The sequence below is a fragment of the Salvelinus alpinus genome, chromosome 11, assembly GCF_045679555.1.
Source record: "Salvelinus alpinus chromosome 11, SLU_Salpinus.1, whole genome shotgun sequence".
NCBI lineage: Eukaryota > Metazoa > Chordata > Actinopteri > Salmoniformes > Salmonidae > Salvelinus > Salvelinus alpinus.
The window spans coordinates 64,666,616-64,682,990 of record NC_092096.1 but is presented as its reverse complement, the minus strand read 5'-3'; the positions used below and the strand labels follow the sequence as shown (position 1 = coordinate 64,682,990).

The window sequence follows — 16,375 nt, the reverse complement described above, 5'->3', positions numbered from 1 at the left end:
AACACTAAGGTAACCTGCCTAAATGACTACAGGAAAAGGAGGACCGAGCACACCCCCATTCTCATCAACTGGGCTGTATTAGAGCAGATTGAGAGCTTCAAGTTCCTTGGTGTTCACATCACCAACAAACTAACATGGTCCAAACACACCAAGACAGTCTTGAAGAGGGCACAACAAAACCTATTCCCCTGCAGGAGACTGAAAAGATTTGGCCTGGGTCCTCAGATCCTCAAAAGTTCCTACAGCTGCACCATCGAGAGCATCCTGATGGGTTGCATCACTGCAGAGGGTAGTGCTTACGGCCCAGTACATCACTGGGGCCAAGCTTCCTGCCATCCAGGACCTCTATACCAGGTGGTCAGAGGAAGGCCCTAAAAATTGACAAAGACTCCAGCCACCGCAGTCATAGACTGTTCTCTCTGCTACTGCACGGCAAATTGTACCAAATTGGCAAGTTTAGGTCCAAGAGGCTTCTAAATAGCTTCTACCCTCAAGCCATAAGACTCCTGAACATCTAATCAAATGGCTACCCAGACTATTTGCATTGCCCCCCCCCCCCCGCCCTCTTTTACGCTGCTGCTACTCTCTGTTATTATCTATGCATAGTCACTTTAATAATTCTACCTACATATACATATTACCTCAATTACCTCAACTAACCGGTGCCCCCGCACATTGACTCCGGTACCCCCTGTATATAGCCTCGCTATTGTTATTTTACTCCTGCTCTGTAATTATTTGTTACATTTTTTTTCTTTTTTTTCTTAAAACTGGGTTGTTGGTTAAGGGCTTGTAAGTAAGCATTTCACTGTAAGGTCTACTACATCTGTTGTATTTGACCCATGTGACAAATCAAATGTGATTTTGATTTGAAGACCGTGAGTTGTTGTGGTTCTGGAAGGCCAGATGGCTAGCAACAATTACAAAAAAACTGCCATGTGGTTAATCGTAAGTGGCTTCTTTCAGCTAGTTTCATCTTGTTCTTGATACCAGGTCTTGTTTTGAGGTGTTTTGACTGATTTTCATATCAATGCTAATATGACAACAAATTTGCTAGCTAGCTAACCAACAACTGTAGCAATGTTTTTGAGAGACAAGTATTCAATCTATTTATATTTTTCATGAACTTTGGAGATTAAATATAGCTTATGTTATCAACAATCTAAGTCAACCCCGTCTGTTTTGCCTTATAGTTGAACACAGGTCGGTTTTGTTGCTAAACAACCGAACCCGTCTATAGGGCCAGTAACTTTTCAGCACATTTTTGCATTCCAGTTCAACATTTACCTGCTCTGTCGCAATCTACCATTTGAAAACTACACGTGTAAAAGTCATGCTATTTGTATTTGTGCAATATGATTGGCTGTTCATTCAAGCACCACCATGGTCCCGCCAGTCACAACTTCTTGAGTTGACGCCTTCACACAGCACACGCTAGCTCTACAGAGCAAAAAGAAGCACCCATCATTCTATTCGCTGAGCTTGTTTATTTTAGGGAAAGTGATTTACAAAAGTAAACCTTTAATAGTGAACATACTAGCAGTATGCTGGCTACTGTTGATACAGTAGTATGCAAAGAAAAGATACAAAAAGACACCTAGCATTCCTCTTGGCTAGCCTACTGTAGCCATGTCCATATCTCTTTTGGAACGTTTGTCTTAAAGGGGCAGCGTCCTATTTTCAAATCTTCTCAAAATGGCATACCTTTCAAAAAACTAAAATGAATGCAATTAATACAATGCAATTCTAAAGAATAGAGTAATGACTTAGATTGTTAAATTATATTACACAGCTTTTTAATACATATCACAATAACTAATAGCAGAATATAGAGAGAAAACATGCCAAACAATAGGCCCTGCCCTGTATGACCCCAATGCATTTAACAACTGCAATGTCCAGGCCAGTAGACATTCTGTTCGGGCCAGTTGATTTTTGGCCAAAGGTTAACGTTGGACCCTAACGCGTTTCATATGCAGCCACAGAGTGGTGGCGCATAGGCTATTTACTGTGCTTTGATTGACGAACAGCAAGCTTGACTACTTTATAAAAGGTGTGGAACTGACGGAATAAAGTCAATCTCATATAGCCTTCCCAAATCATACAACGTAGTTATATGTCCATGGTATCTCATCCTGACAAGTAAACTAAAGATCTATTTTGTATTTTCAACATAAAGTCCGTCAGGACTTGCCAGACAGTGACGTTAAAGTGAGTGACTCTTCAGTTTTCTACCGAATCACATCGGTAATAGAGCTATTAATTTGACTCCCTAATTTGCATACTGGTATGCTTTTTAGCGATCATCTGCAGATAAATTATTAAAACAGTAGATGAAAATAGCGAATCCTCCTCACTGCAGGAACAATATGTAGGCTAGTGGAGAGAGAGACTCACTCTGGTCCAAAATATGATAAAAGAAAACAGATTGAATTGTTTTAAAAAGCTAATGATACTTGTATGTTATGTTCAAAGACATTGATCTAGGTCTACTGATTTAATCAACATGTTGACAATGAACTAGTTAACTACTGTTTTCTGTGTAGCGAAGGCCATGATTAACACCTGCTTCATTCTTCAGTCATTCCTGTATTGCTGAGAGAACGCCTCTTAAAATAAATCTTAACCCCCCCAGCCAAATAGAAAAAGCTGGCTAATCCATGTGCTTGTGGAAAACACTAGGTGATTTTCCTCCATTTGTGATACTTAACCCACCTGATGAGATCTTCCCCCTTTCAGAAGAGACTTCCTGTCTGTGAATAGGATGCAATTAGGGTGTGTGTGTGTGTGTGTGTGTGTGTGTGTGTGTGTGTGTGTGTGTGTGTGTGTGTGTGTGTGTGTGTGTGTGTGTGTGTGTGTGTGTGTGTGTGTGTGTGTGTGTGTGTGTGTGTGTGTGCGTGACTGTAATACATTGTCCATTTAGTGAATAGAGGGTAGGGCATGTTCTGAATGGAATTCCTTTGGAAGTCTGTCGTCTGATAATACACTACATGACCAAAAGTATGTGGACACCTGCTCTTCGAACATCTCATTCTAAAATCATGGGCATTAATATGGAGTTCGTCCCCGCTTTGCTGCAATAACAGCCTCCACTCTTCTGGGAAGGCTTTCCACTAGATGTTGGAACATTGCTGCGGGGACTTGCTTCCATTCAGCCATGAGTATTAGTGAGGTTGGGCACTGATGTAGGCGATTAGGCCTGGCTCGCAGTGGACCTTCCAATTCATCCCAAAGGTGTTCGATGGGGTTGAGGTCAGGGCTCTGTAGAGGCCAGTCAAGTTCTCCCACACCGATCTCGACAAACCATTTCTGTATGGACCTCGCTTTGTGCGCGGGAGCATTGTCATGCTGAAACAGGAAAGGGCCTTCCCCAAACTTTTGCCACAGTTGGAAGCACAGAATCATCTAGAATGTAATTGTATGCTGTCGCATTAAGATTTCCCTTCACTGGAACTAAGAGGCCCAAACCATGAAAAACAGCCCCAGACTATTAATCCTCCTCCACCAAACTTTACAGTTGGCATTATGCATTGGGGCAGGTAGAATTCTCCTGGCATCTGCCAAACCCAGATTCGTCCGTCCGACTGCCAGATGGTGAAGTGTGATTCATCACTCCAGATAATGTGTTTCCACTGCTCCAGAGTCCAATGGCTGCGAGCTCTACACCACTCCAGCCAACGCTTGGCATTGTGCATGGTGATCTTAGGCTTGTGTGCACATATGTTGTTGTACTCTGAGCTAGGCGGAGCATAACAGATCTGGAGGTATCAAATGATGCAATACCACCATCCTTTCAAACAGAGGAATCATAATATACCTCCAATGACCAGGGGTGGGCAATTCCAGTCCTCGAGGGCCTGATTAGTGTCACAGTTTTTCCCCAGCCCCAGCTAACACACCTGACTCCAATAATCACCTAATCGTGATCTTCAGTTTAGAATGCAATTTGATTAATCAGCTGTGTTTGCTAGGGATGGGGGGGGGGAAAGTGTGACACTAATCAGGCTCTCGAGGACTGGAGTTGCCCACCCCTACCTTAGGGGAATAGAGACAGGCCTTCAAGGGGCTATTGTCTCCTACGATGATGATTATAACGATGCTTCAACCAGACCTGAAGCCACATTATGTCTGGCTGTAGTCTAGCTGCTGGCACATTGTGCCAATAGGTTAATATTAGCTTGACCTCACTGTCATACACACACACTTCCTGGCATGGAAGGTGACCCTATAGGCTTCTCTCTATGGTGTGCGCGTGACATAGGGACCTGGGAATCACTTCTCGTAAATGAATGGACCTACTATCTTATCACAATCAGCGTGACCTGATTCCAAGGGGCTTTTTAGGAGATTTTAGATTTTTGTTTATTTTCTGGGGTTTTCAGTAGTTTAGACCGCTTCTCTACACTATACATTGCTTATTTTATCACAAAAACTAAAATTAGGCATACTATTAGAGTTCTTAGCAACCAGGAAATGTCGGAGGGATTTCTGCGTAGTGCAACTTTAACTGGAGCCTGTTGGTCATACTGCACTAACTTGATGTGAATCATCTGTACAGCGTGGCCATATGAACAGACAAACACAGAGGGGCTGTCACCTCAATCCAGCCCCTGTCCCCCCAAACAAATATATGAAAAATGCCACAGACGAATTATGGATCAAACATTTTGAAGGGAAACTATGAGATCTTGTTGCACATCAAAAGGAGACAGTTGCAGTGTTTCCCCTAGGATATTTTTCAGCAGCAGCAGTTTATTTTAAAAAAAATGCAGTGGTGGTGACAGCTACAAAATGCTTAGGGGAATCACTGAGTTGGCATAACACAAACTGTTACCGCACATGATGGTACATTACCCAGATTAGCTGTCTCTCCTAATTAATAATCCTGTCTACCCTCAACCCAACCCACCCCCTCTGTCAGACCCTTAGATTAACACAGATGAGAAAAAAACATTCACGCCTTGATCCTGCCTCTAGTATTACAGTGCCAGATATTGTGATGCAGCAAGCTAGCAGGTGGTTTGGAATTCGGAGGAATTCCACAAATCCTTATCCCACATTCTGGGTTGTTTTGTTGTAAGGGTGACGAAATGTTGAATGTGAAAAAGAACACCTTGGTATTGTACAGTAGCTGTTGTGAAGACGCTATCTCCCCTAAACCTTTGCCAACAGATGTAGTGCCCTCTAGATTACAGAAGATTAGTTGAGGCCAACAAGCTAGTCAATTTAAATTGAGTTCTATCTTTACTCTGTTTGATTGTCTGTTTCGTTAGGGTTGACCCTGGAAAGATAAGTGTTTTAGAACTTCTAATTCACTGTGGACTAGAGATGCGATTCTTCCTCTGATAGCACAAATTCCACCCAAATCAAAGACAATAACTTCAAAAGGAGACACCTTTGTAATCTCTTCTTTCTACTTTGACTCTGGCAACCCCTGACTTTTTATTATAACACCTGGCAATAGAACACTAGAACAATAGGCAATAGAACACTAGAACAATAGACAATAGAACAATAGGCAATAGAACACTAGAACATTAGGCAATAGAACACTAGACCAATAGGGAATAGAACACTAGAACAATAGGGAATAGAACACTAGAACATTAGGCAATAGAACACTAGAACAATAGGGAATAGAACACTAGAACAATAGGGAATAGAACACTAGAACAATAGGCAATAGAACACTAGAACAATAGGGAATAGAACACTAGAACAATAGGGAATAGAACACTAGAACAATAGGGAATAGAACACTAGAACAATAGGGAATAGAACACTAGAACAATAGGCAATAGAACACTAGAACAATAGGCAATAGAACACTAGAACAATAGGGAATAGAACACTAGAACAATAGGGAATAGAACAAGCTCTGACTGACGGGAGAAAGTCAGTGGGGGTTGCCATTTTGGATGGATACAGAGACATCTAACCTTATAGCACAGTGGGACAACTTTACAGCGCTAACTGGAGCCTGTGTCTGACTGGAGCCTGTGTCTGACTGGAGCCTGTGTCTGACTGGAGCCCGTGTCTGGCTGGAGCCTGTGTCTGACTGGAGCCCGTGTCCGGCTGGAGTCCGTGTCCGACTGGAGCCCGTGTCCGACTGGAGCCCGTGTCTGACTGGAGTCCGTGTCTGACTGGAGTCCGTGTCTGACTGGAGCCCGTGTCTGACTGGAGTCCGTGTCTGACTGGAGTCCGTGTCTGACTGGAGTCCGTGTCTGACTGGAGTCCGTGTCTGACTGGAGTCCGTGTCTGACTGGAGTCCGTGTCTGACTGGAGTCCGTGTCCGACTGGAGTCCGTGTCCGACTGGAGTCCGTGTCCGACTGGAGTCCGTGTCCGACTGGAGCCCGTGTCCGACTGGAGCCCGTGTCCGACTGGAGCCCGTGTCCGACTGGAGCCCGTGTCCGACTGGAGCCCGTGTCCGACTGGAGCCCGTGTCCGACTGGAGCCCGTGTCCGGCTGGAGCCCGTGTCCGGCTGGAGCCCGTGTCCGGCTGGAGCCCGTGTCCGGCTGGAGCCCGTGTCCGGCTGGAGCCCGTGTCCGGCTGGAGCCCGTGTCCGGCTGGAGCCCGTGTCCGACTGGAGCCCGTGTCCGACTGGAGCCCGTGTCCGACTGGAGCCCGTGTCCGACTGGAGCCCGTGTCCGACTGGAGCCCGTGTCCGACTGGAGTCTGTGTCTGACTGGAGTCTGTGTCTGACTGGAGCCTGTGTAGGGAAGCAATCACTCCAGCACCTCCAGGGGCCTAATCATTTCATTGGAGGAGTGTTTGTTTAACGCTGCTCTTACCAAGAGGCCCAAACCCCCATCCCCCTTAGCCGCTACCCCTCAGCCCCTAGACCCCCTCTCTCTTGTTGAGGGAGTGAGGGGGTGGGTCGTGCGCCAAGAGGTTTTGACAGGTGCGCCTAGACTACCACAGGAACTACCACAGGAGCAGTCCCTTTCTAAAACTAGGGGAAGACACAGAGTCTACATGGGCTGTGCTCTGACTGCTTTTCCACACACACACACACACACACACACACACACACACACACACACACACACACACACACACACACACACACACACACACACACACACACACACACACACACACACACACACACACACACACACACACACACACACACACACTCTTTCATCGTAATACACACACACACACACACACACACACACACACACACACACACACACACACACACACACACACACACACTCTTTCATCGTAATACACACACACACACATACTCTTTCATCGTAATACACACACACACACACACACTCTTTCATCGTAATACACACACACACACACACACACACACACACACACACACTCTTTCATCGTAATACACACACACACACACACACACACACACACACACACACACACACACACACACACACACACACACACACACACACTCTTTCATCGTAATACACACACACACACACACACACACACACTCTTTCATCGTAATACACACACACACACACACACACACACACACACACACACACTCTTTCATCGTAATACACACACACACACATACTCTTTCATCGTAATACACACACACACACACACACACACTCTTTCATCGTAATACACACACACACACACACACACACACACACACACACACACACACACACTCTTTCATCGTAATACACACACACACACACACACTCTTTCATCGTAATACACACACACACACACACTCTTTCATCGTAATACACACACACACACACTCTTTCATCGTAATACACACACACACACACACACTCTTTCATCGTAATACACACACACACACTCTTTCATCGTAATACACACACACACACACACACACACACACACACACACACACACACACACACACACACACACACACACACACACACACACACACACACTCTTTCATCGTAATACACACACACACACACTCTTTCATCGTAATACACACATGCACACACAAAAGAGAGCAAGCATGCACGCAAGCACAAGTTCATCGGCATACACATCGCTGACAATCTGAAATGGTCCACCCACACAGACAGTGTGGTGAAGAAGGCGCAACAGCGCCTCTTCAACCTCAGGAGGCTGAAAAAATGTGGCTTGGCCTTAAAGACATTCAGAAGGCGAGGTCAGTACAGGTGCATCAAATATGGGACAGAAGCTGTTTTTCAGTCTCTCAATCTCAAGGCCATCAGACTGTTAAATAGCCATCACTAGGCGGCTACCACCGGGTAACTCAACCCTGCACCTTAGAGGCTGCTGCCCTATATACACTACCGTTCAAAGTTTAGGATCACTTAGAAATGTCCTTGTTTCTCAAAGAAAAACCATTTTTTGTCCATTAAAATAACATCAAATTGATCACAAATACAGTGTAGACATTGTTAAGGCCAGCATCCAAGAGTCGCCTCTTCACTGTTGACGTTGAGACTATTTAATGAAGCTGCCAGTTGAGGACTTGTGAGGCTTCTGTTCCTCAAACTAGACACTCTAATGTACTTGTCCTCTTGCTCAGTTGTGCACCGGGGCCTCCCAATCCTCTTTCTATTCTGGTTAGAGACAGTTTGCGCTGTTCTATGAAGGGAGTAGTACACAGCGTTGTATGAGATCTTCAGTTTCTTGGCTATTTCTCGCATGGAATAGCCTTTATTTCTCAGAACAAGAATAGACTGACGAGTTTCAGAAGAAAGGTCTTTGTTTTGAGCCTGTAATCAAACCCACAAATGCTGATGCTCCAGATACTCAACTAGTCTAAAAAAGGCCAGTTTTATTGGTTCTTTAATCAGAACAACAGTTTTGTTTTCAGCTGAGCTAACATACCTGCAAAAGGGTTTTCTAATGATCAATTAGCCTTTTAAAATTATAAACTTGGATTAGCTAACACAATGTGCCATCTACCGTCTACCGAATAGCAGCACTGTAGCAACTATTACACTCAACTGAACGACTTGATTAGTGTAGTGTTAGCTAGCTACATAGTTGTCTTTGCTGTCTTCGTATCCAAGATAATTGTGTAGTTTAGAGTGTGTAGTTTTAGAGTGATTATCTTAATTTACCGAGGTTAGCTAGCCAGCTATTTGTCGTCCTTAACATAGGAGACACTGCTAGTTAGCCAACAGCTAGCCAACGTCTACCGAATAGAACTTCCGCACTCAACAACCCGGTCGCATTCCGCTTCGCTCCACAGGTAGTATCACATTTTCATTTCATTTCATTACAGTACAACGGTTGGATTTGTTTGATCGTAGCTAGCTACACAGCTAGCTACATAGCCGTCTTTGTATCAAAGATAATTGTGTAGTCTAGAGCGATTTTCTAGGTTAGCTAGCCAGCTACTGTCGTTCTTTTAACGCAACGTAACGTAATCAACACTGCTAGCTAGCCAGCTAGCCCCCGAATAGCAGCACTGTAGAAACTATTACACTCAACGGAACGACTTGATTAGTGTAGTGTCAACAACGCAGCCACTGCCAGCTAGCCTACAAAGTCAACAACGCAGCCACTGCCAGCTAGCCTACTTCAGCAGTACTGTATCATCTTAATCATTCTAGTCAATAAGATTCTTGCTACGTAAGCTTAACTTTCTGAACATTCGAGACACGTAGTCCACTTGTCATTCCAATCTCCTTTGCATTAGCTTAGTCTCTTCTGTAGCCTGTCAACTATGTGTCTGTCTATCCCTGTTCTCTCCTCTCTGCACAGACCATACAAACGCTCCACACCGCGTGGCCGCGGCCACCCTAATCTGGTGGTCCCAGCACGCACGACCCACGTGGAGTTCCAGGTCTCCGGTAGCCTCTGGAACTGCCGATCTGCGGCCAACAAGGCAGAGTTCATCTCAGCCTATGCCTCCCTCCAGTCCCTCGACTTCTTGGCACTGACGGAAACATGGATCACCACAGATAACACTGCTACTCCTACTGCTCTCTCTTCGTCCGCCCACGTGTTCTCGCACACCCCGAGAGCTTCTGGTCAGCGGGGTGGTGGCACCGGGATCCTCATCTCTCCCAAGTGGTCATTCTCTCTTTCTCCCCTTACCCATCTGTCTATCGCCTCCTTTGAATTCCATGCTGTCACAGTTACCAGCCCTTTCAAGCTTAACATCCTTATCATTTATCGCCCTCCAGGTTCCCTCGGAGAGTTCATCAATGAGCTTGATGCCTTGATAAGCTCCTTTCCTGAGGACGGCTCACCTCTCACAGTTCTGGGCGACTTTAACCTCCCCACGTCTACCTTTGACTCATTCCTCTCTGCCTCCTTCTTTCCACTCCTCTCCTCTTTTGACCTCACCCTCTCACCTTCCCCCCCTACTCACAAGGCAGGCAATACGCTCGACCTCATCTTTACTAGATGCTGTTCTTCCACTAACCTCATTGCAACTCCCCTCCAAGTCTCCGACCACTACCTTGTATCCTTTTCCCTCTCGCTCTCATCCAACACTTCCCACACTGCCCCTACTCGGATGGTATCGCGCCGTCCCAACCTTCGCTCTCTCTCCCCCGCTACTCTCTCCTCTTCCATCCTATCATCTCTTCCCTCTGCTCAAACCTTCTCCAACCTATCTCCTGATTCTGCCTCCTCAACCCTCCTCTTCTCCCTTTCTGCATCCTTTGATTCTCTATGTCCCCTATCCTCCAGGCCGGCTCGGTCCTCCCCTCCCGCTCCGTGGCTCGACGACTCATTGCGAGCTCACAGAACAGGGCTCCGGGCAGCCGAGCGGAAATGGAGGAAAACTCGCCTCCCTGCGGACCTGGCATCCTTTCACTCCCTCCTCTCTACATTTTCCTCTTCTGTCTCTGCTGCTAAAGCCACTTTCTACCACTCTAAATTCCAAGCATCTGCCTCTAACCCTAGGAAGCTCTTTGCCACCTTCTCCTCCCTCCTGAATCCTCCTCCCCCTCCCCCCCTCCTCCCTCTCTGCAGATGACTTCGTCAACCATTTTGAAAAGAAGGTCGACGACATCCGATCCTCGTTTGCTAAGTCAAACGACACCGCTGGTTCTGCTCACACTGCCCTACCCTGTGCTCTGACCTCTTTCTCCCCTCTCTCTCCAGATGAAATCTCGCGTCTTGTGACGGCCGGCCGCCCAACAACCTGCCCGCTTGACCCTATCCCCTCCTCTCTTCTCCAGACCATTTCCGGAGACCTTCTCCCTTACCTCACCTCGCTCATCAACTCATCCCTGACCGCTGGCTACGTCCCTTCCGTCTTCAAGAGAGCGAGAGTTGCACCCCTTCTGAAAAAACCTACACTCGATCCCTCCGATGTCAACAACTACAGACCAGTATCCCTTCTTTCTTTTCTCTCCAAAACTCTTGAACGTGCCGTCCTTGGCCAGCTCTCCCGCTATCTCTCTCAGAATGACCTTCTTGATCCAAATCAGTCAGGTTTCAAGACTAGTCATTCAACTGAGACTGCTCTTCTCTGTATCACGGAGGCGCTCCGCACTGCTAAAGCTAACTCTCTCTCCTCTGCTCTCATCCTTCTAGACCTATCGGCTGCCTTCGATACTGTGAACCATCAGATCCTCCTCTCCACCCTCTCCGAGTTGGGCATCTCCGGCGCGGCCCACGCTTGGATTGCGTCCTACCTGACAGGTCGCTCCTACCAGGTGGCGTGGCGAGAATCTGTCTCCTCACCACGTGCTCTCACCACTGGTGTCCCCCAGGGCTCTGTTCTAGGCCCTCTCCTATTCTCGCTATACACCAAGTCACTTGGCTCTGTCATAACCTCACATGGTCTCTCCTATCATTGCTATGCAGACGACACACAACTAATCTTCTCCTTTCCCCCTTCTGATGACCAGGTGGCGAATCGCATCTCTGCATGTCTGGCAGACATATCAGTGTGGATGACGGATCACCACCTCAAGCTGAACCTCGGCAAGACGGAGCTGCTCTTCCTCCCGGGGAAGGACTGCCCGTTCCATGATCTCGCCATCACGGTTGACAACTCCATTGTGTCCTCCTCCCAGAGCGCTAAGAACCTTGGCGTGATCCTGGACAACACCCTGTCGTTCTCAACTAACATCAAGGCGGTGGCCCGTTCCTGTAGGTTCATGCTCTACAACATCCGCAGAGTACGACCCTGCCTCACACAGGAAGCGGCGCAGGTCCTAATCCAGGCACTTGTCATCTCCCGTCTGGATTACTGCAACTCGCTGTTGGCTGGGCTCCCTGCCTGTGCCATTAAACCCCTACAACTCATCCAGAACGCCGCAGCCCGTCTGGTGTTCAACCTTCCCAAGTTCTCTCACGTCACCCCGCTCCTCCGCTCTCTCCACTGGCTTCCAGTTGAAGCTCGCATCCGCTACAAGACCATGGTGCTTGCCTACGGAGCTGTGAGGGGAACGGCACCTCAGTACCTCCAGGCTCTGATCAGCCCCTACACCCAAACAAGGGCACTGCGTTCATCCACCTCTGGCCTGCTCGCCTCCCTACCACTGAGGAAGTACAGTTCCCGCTCAGCCCAGTCAAAACTGTTCGCTGCTCTGGCCCCCCAATGGTGGAACAAACTCCCTCACGACGCCAGGACAGCGGAGTCAATCACCACCTTCCGGAGACACCTGAAACCCCACCTCTTTAAGGAATACCTAGGATAGGATAAAGTAATCCTTCTCACTCCCCCCCCCCCCACCCCCCCTTAAAAGATTTAGATGCACTATTGTAAAGTGGCTGTTCCACTGGATGTCATAAGGTGAATGCACCAATTTGTAAGTCGCTCTGGATAAGAGCGTCTGCTAAATGACTTAAATGTAAATGTAAATGGAACACAGGAGTGATGGTTGCTGATAGTGGGCCTCTGTACGCCTATATAGATATTCCATAAAAAATCAGCCGTTTCCAGCTACAATAGTCATTTACAACATTAATAATGTCTACACTGTATTTCTGATCAATTTGATGTTATTTTAATGGACAAAAAAAATTGCTCTTCTTTCAAAAACAAGGACATTTCTAAGTGATCCTAAACTTTTGAAAGGTAGTGTACGTGGACATGGAATCACTGGTCAATTTAATAATGGAACTCTGGCCACTTTAATAATGTTTACATACTGTTTTACTCATTTCATATGTACAGTACGTACTGTATTCTACATTGCTTGTCTTAATTATTACTTTTAGATGTGTGTGTTTTGTTGTTAATTGTTAGATATTACTGCACTGTTGGAGCTAGGAACATAAGAATTTCGCTACACCCGCAATAACATCTGCTAAATATGTGTATGTGACCAATAACATCTGATTTGATCTCCTTCTCTCCCTCTCTATCCCCGACATGCTTTCTCCTACGTTCCCTCTATCTCTTTCTCTCTCCCATCACATATTGTCTGTCCTTCACTCTATTTCTCTCAACATGTCTTCTTTTCTCTCTTTCCCCCCCAAAGCGTCATGTCATCATATTGCAGGATGACACTCTTTGTCAGGGTTGGGAGGGTTAGTGTGAGCCAGCATGTCTGTGTTCCTACCACTCTATAGACCATTGAGGTCCAAAGTCTCTGAACACTGGGCTACAGACTGGGGACAAGGCAAGTGTTGTATGAATCTGGAGGAGAGAAAAGGTTATTTGTGTCACGGATGTTTTGCATAGAGCCTAACGTGTGTTCTGGACATGTGACTCCGGTCGATAGACTACGTAGTTCACTCAACTCCAACCCCCCAACACACACACACAGAAACGTGTACACATACACACACACACACACACACACACAGGGTTTTCCATGGAGAAAAGCCAAGGAGAGATTATCTTGATTCTACGAAGGGGCCCCCCTCAATGTCACCCAATGTGCTCTCCAGCACTGTTGAGGGAAGTATATAGAGATGGAGCCACACAAAATATAGGGGAGATCCTATATTTTAATAGTGACAATGTGTAGCAACACCCAGTGTTGTGAGATGGGGAAATCCTATATTTTTATAGTAACAGTGTATAGCAACAACCAGTGTTGTGAGATGGGGAAATCCTATATTTTAATAGTGACAATGTGTGTAGCAACAACCAGTGTTGTGAGATGGGGAAATCCTATATTTTAATAGTGACAATGTGTAGCAACACCCAGTGTTGTGAGATGGGGAAATCCTATATTTTTATAGTAACAGTGTGTAGCAACAACCAGTGTTGTGAGATGGGGAAATCCTATATTTTAATAGTGACAATGTGTAGCAACACCCAGTGTTGTGAGATGGGGAGATCCTATATTTTAATAGTGACAATGTGTGAAGCAACAACCAGTGTTGTGAGATGGGGAGATCCTATATTTTAATAGTGACAATGTGTAGCAACACCCAGTGTTGTGAGATGGGGAAATCCTATATTTTAATAGTAACAGTGTGGAGACAGCAGGGTGTCAGTGACAACAGTTTCATGGCTACAGTGCAAGAGTGGGGGTACAAGTGTGTGTGTGTGTGTGTGTGTGTGTGTGTGTGTGTGTGTGTGTCCATTAGGTTATCGTTGTAATGCAGCCAAACACTGACATCAACACTGACTTTCACAAAGCCCAGATCAGCCAAGAAAGAGTTGATGCAAGAGATACAATCCGTCGCAAGTATACAACTAGTATACAACTAGTATACAACTAATATACAACTAGTATACAACTAGTATACAACTAATATACAACTAGTATACAACTAGTATACAACTAGTATACAACTAGTATACAACTAGTATACAACGTGTGTACATGTGCGCAGAAACACTTCAGGTTGTGCATTCAATTCAGGTTAAAGGTTGACACCTTGCATGGTCACACTATAGCATATCCTCCTGTCTTGTACACACTCTCTGCCTCAAACACACATTCAAAGAAACACAACACCCACACACGTCCACTTGGCCCATCCATTGCACCACATCTTTAACACTATAACTGGTGTAAACGGGTCCATCTTTCATCACCCTCCAGCTCAGCTTCCTCTCTGAAGCTGGGGCGGCAGGTAGCCTAGTGGTTAGAGTGTAGGGGCGGTAGGTAGCCTAGTGGCTAACCACTAGGCTACCTGCCGCCCCTACACTCTAACCACTAGGCTACCTGCCGCCCCTACACTCTAACCACTAGGCTACCTGCCGCCCCTACACTCTAACCACTAGGCTACCTGCCGCCCCTACACTCTAACCACTAGGCTGCCTGCCGCCCCTACACTCTAACCACTAGGCTACCTGCCGCCCCTACACTCTAACCACTAGGCTACCTGCCGCCCCTACACTCTAACCACTAGGCTACCTGCCGCCCCTACACTCTAACCACTAGGCTACCTGCCGCCCCTACACTCTAACCACTAGGCTACCTACCGCCCCTACACTCTAACCACTAGGCTACCTGCCGCCCCTACACTCTAACCACTAGGCTACCTGCCGCCCCTACACTCTAAAGTGTAGGGGCGGCAGGTAGCCTAGTGGTTAGAGTGTTGGGCCAGGAACCGAAAGTTTGCTGGATCGAATCCCCAAGCTGACGAGGTAAAAATCGATCGTTTTGCTCCTGAACAAAGCAGTTAACCCACTGTTCCCCCAGTAGGCCGTCGTTGTAAAAAAGTATTTGTTCTTAACTGCCTTGCCTGGTTAAATAAACACTGTAAAACCTGCATTGGTCATGTTATTTTATAAAGTCTACTCTCAACTCAACAAGCACTCCTCCCATTGGTCATGTTATTTACTACAGGTAGCCTAGTGGTTCGAGGGCTGGGCCAGTAACCGAAAGGTTGCTGGATCGAATCCCTGAGCTGACAAGGTAAAAATCTGTCACTCTGCCCCTGAGCAAGGCAGTTAACCCACTGTTTCCCAGGCGCCAAAGATGTGGATGTCAATTTAAGGCAGCCCCCCGCACCTCCTCTGTACAACTGACTAGGTATCTCCCTTAAAGTCTGTTCTCAACTCAACAAGCACTCCTCCTTCCACTAGTTTCCTGTACAGTAATTAACCCACTTAAGGGCATCTGGGACTACATACCATAATACACAGCATACACTAGCTGTAAGGAATGGCATGTCGGATCTACTACAGGTCTCACAACCTGCCCTGCTGTAAACCCGCCCTGCTGTAAACCTGTACTGCTGTAAACCCGCCCTGCTGTAAACCTGCCCTGCTGTAAACCCGCCCTGCTGTAAACCTGCCCTGCTGTAAACCTGCCCTGCTGTAAACCTGTACTGCTGTAAACCTGCCCTGCTGTAAACCTGCCCTGCTGTAAACCTGTACTGCTGTAAACCCGCCCTGCTGTAAACCTGCCCTGCTGTAAACCCGCCCTGCTGTAAACCCGCCCTGCTGTAAACCCGCCCTGCTGTAAACCTGTCCTGCTGTAAACCTGTCCTGCTGCAAAATTGTCACCTGTCTTGCTGTAAACCCGTCACCTGTCTTGCTGTAA

At 46.7% G+C, this 16,375-nt stretch overlaps 1 protein-coding gene across 1 annotated transcript in view; it reads left to right on the top strand.

Moving 5' to 3' along the window:
- The window catches only part of LOC139534666 (actin filament-associated protein 1-like), a 138,687-nt gene that overhangs the window by 40,898 nt on the left and 81,414 nt on the right, over positions 1-16,375 (top strand). The gene's annotated exons all lie outside the window — the stretch shown is intronic.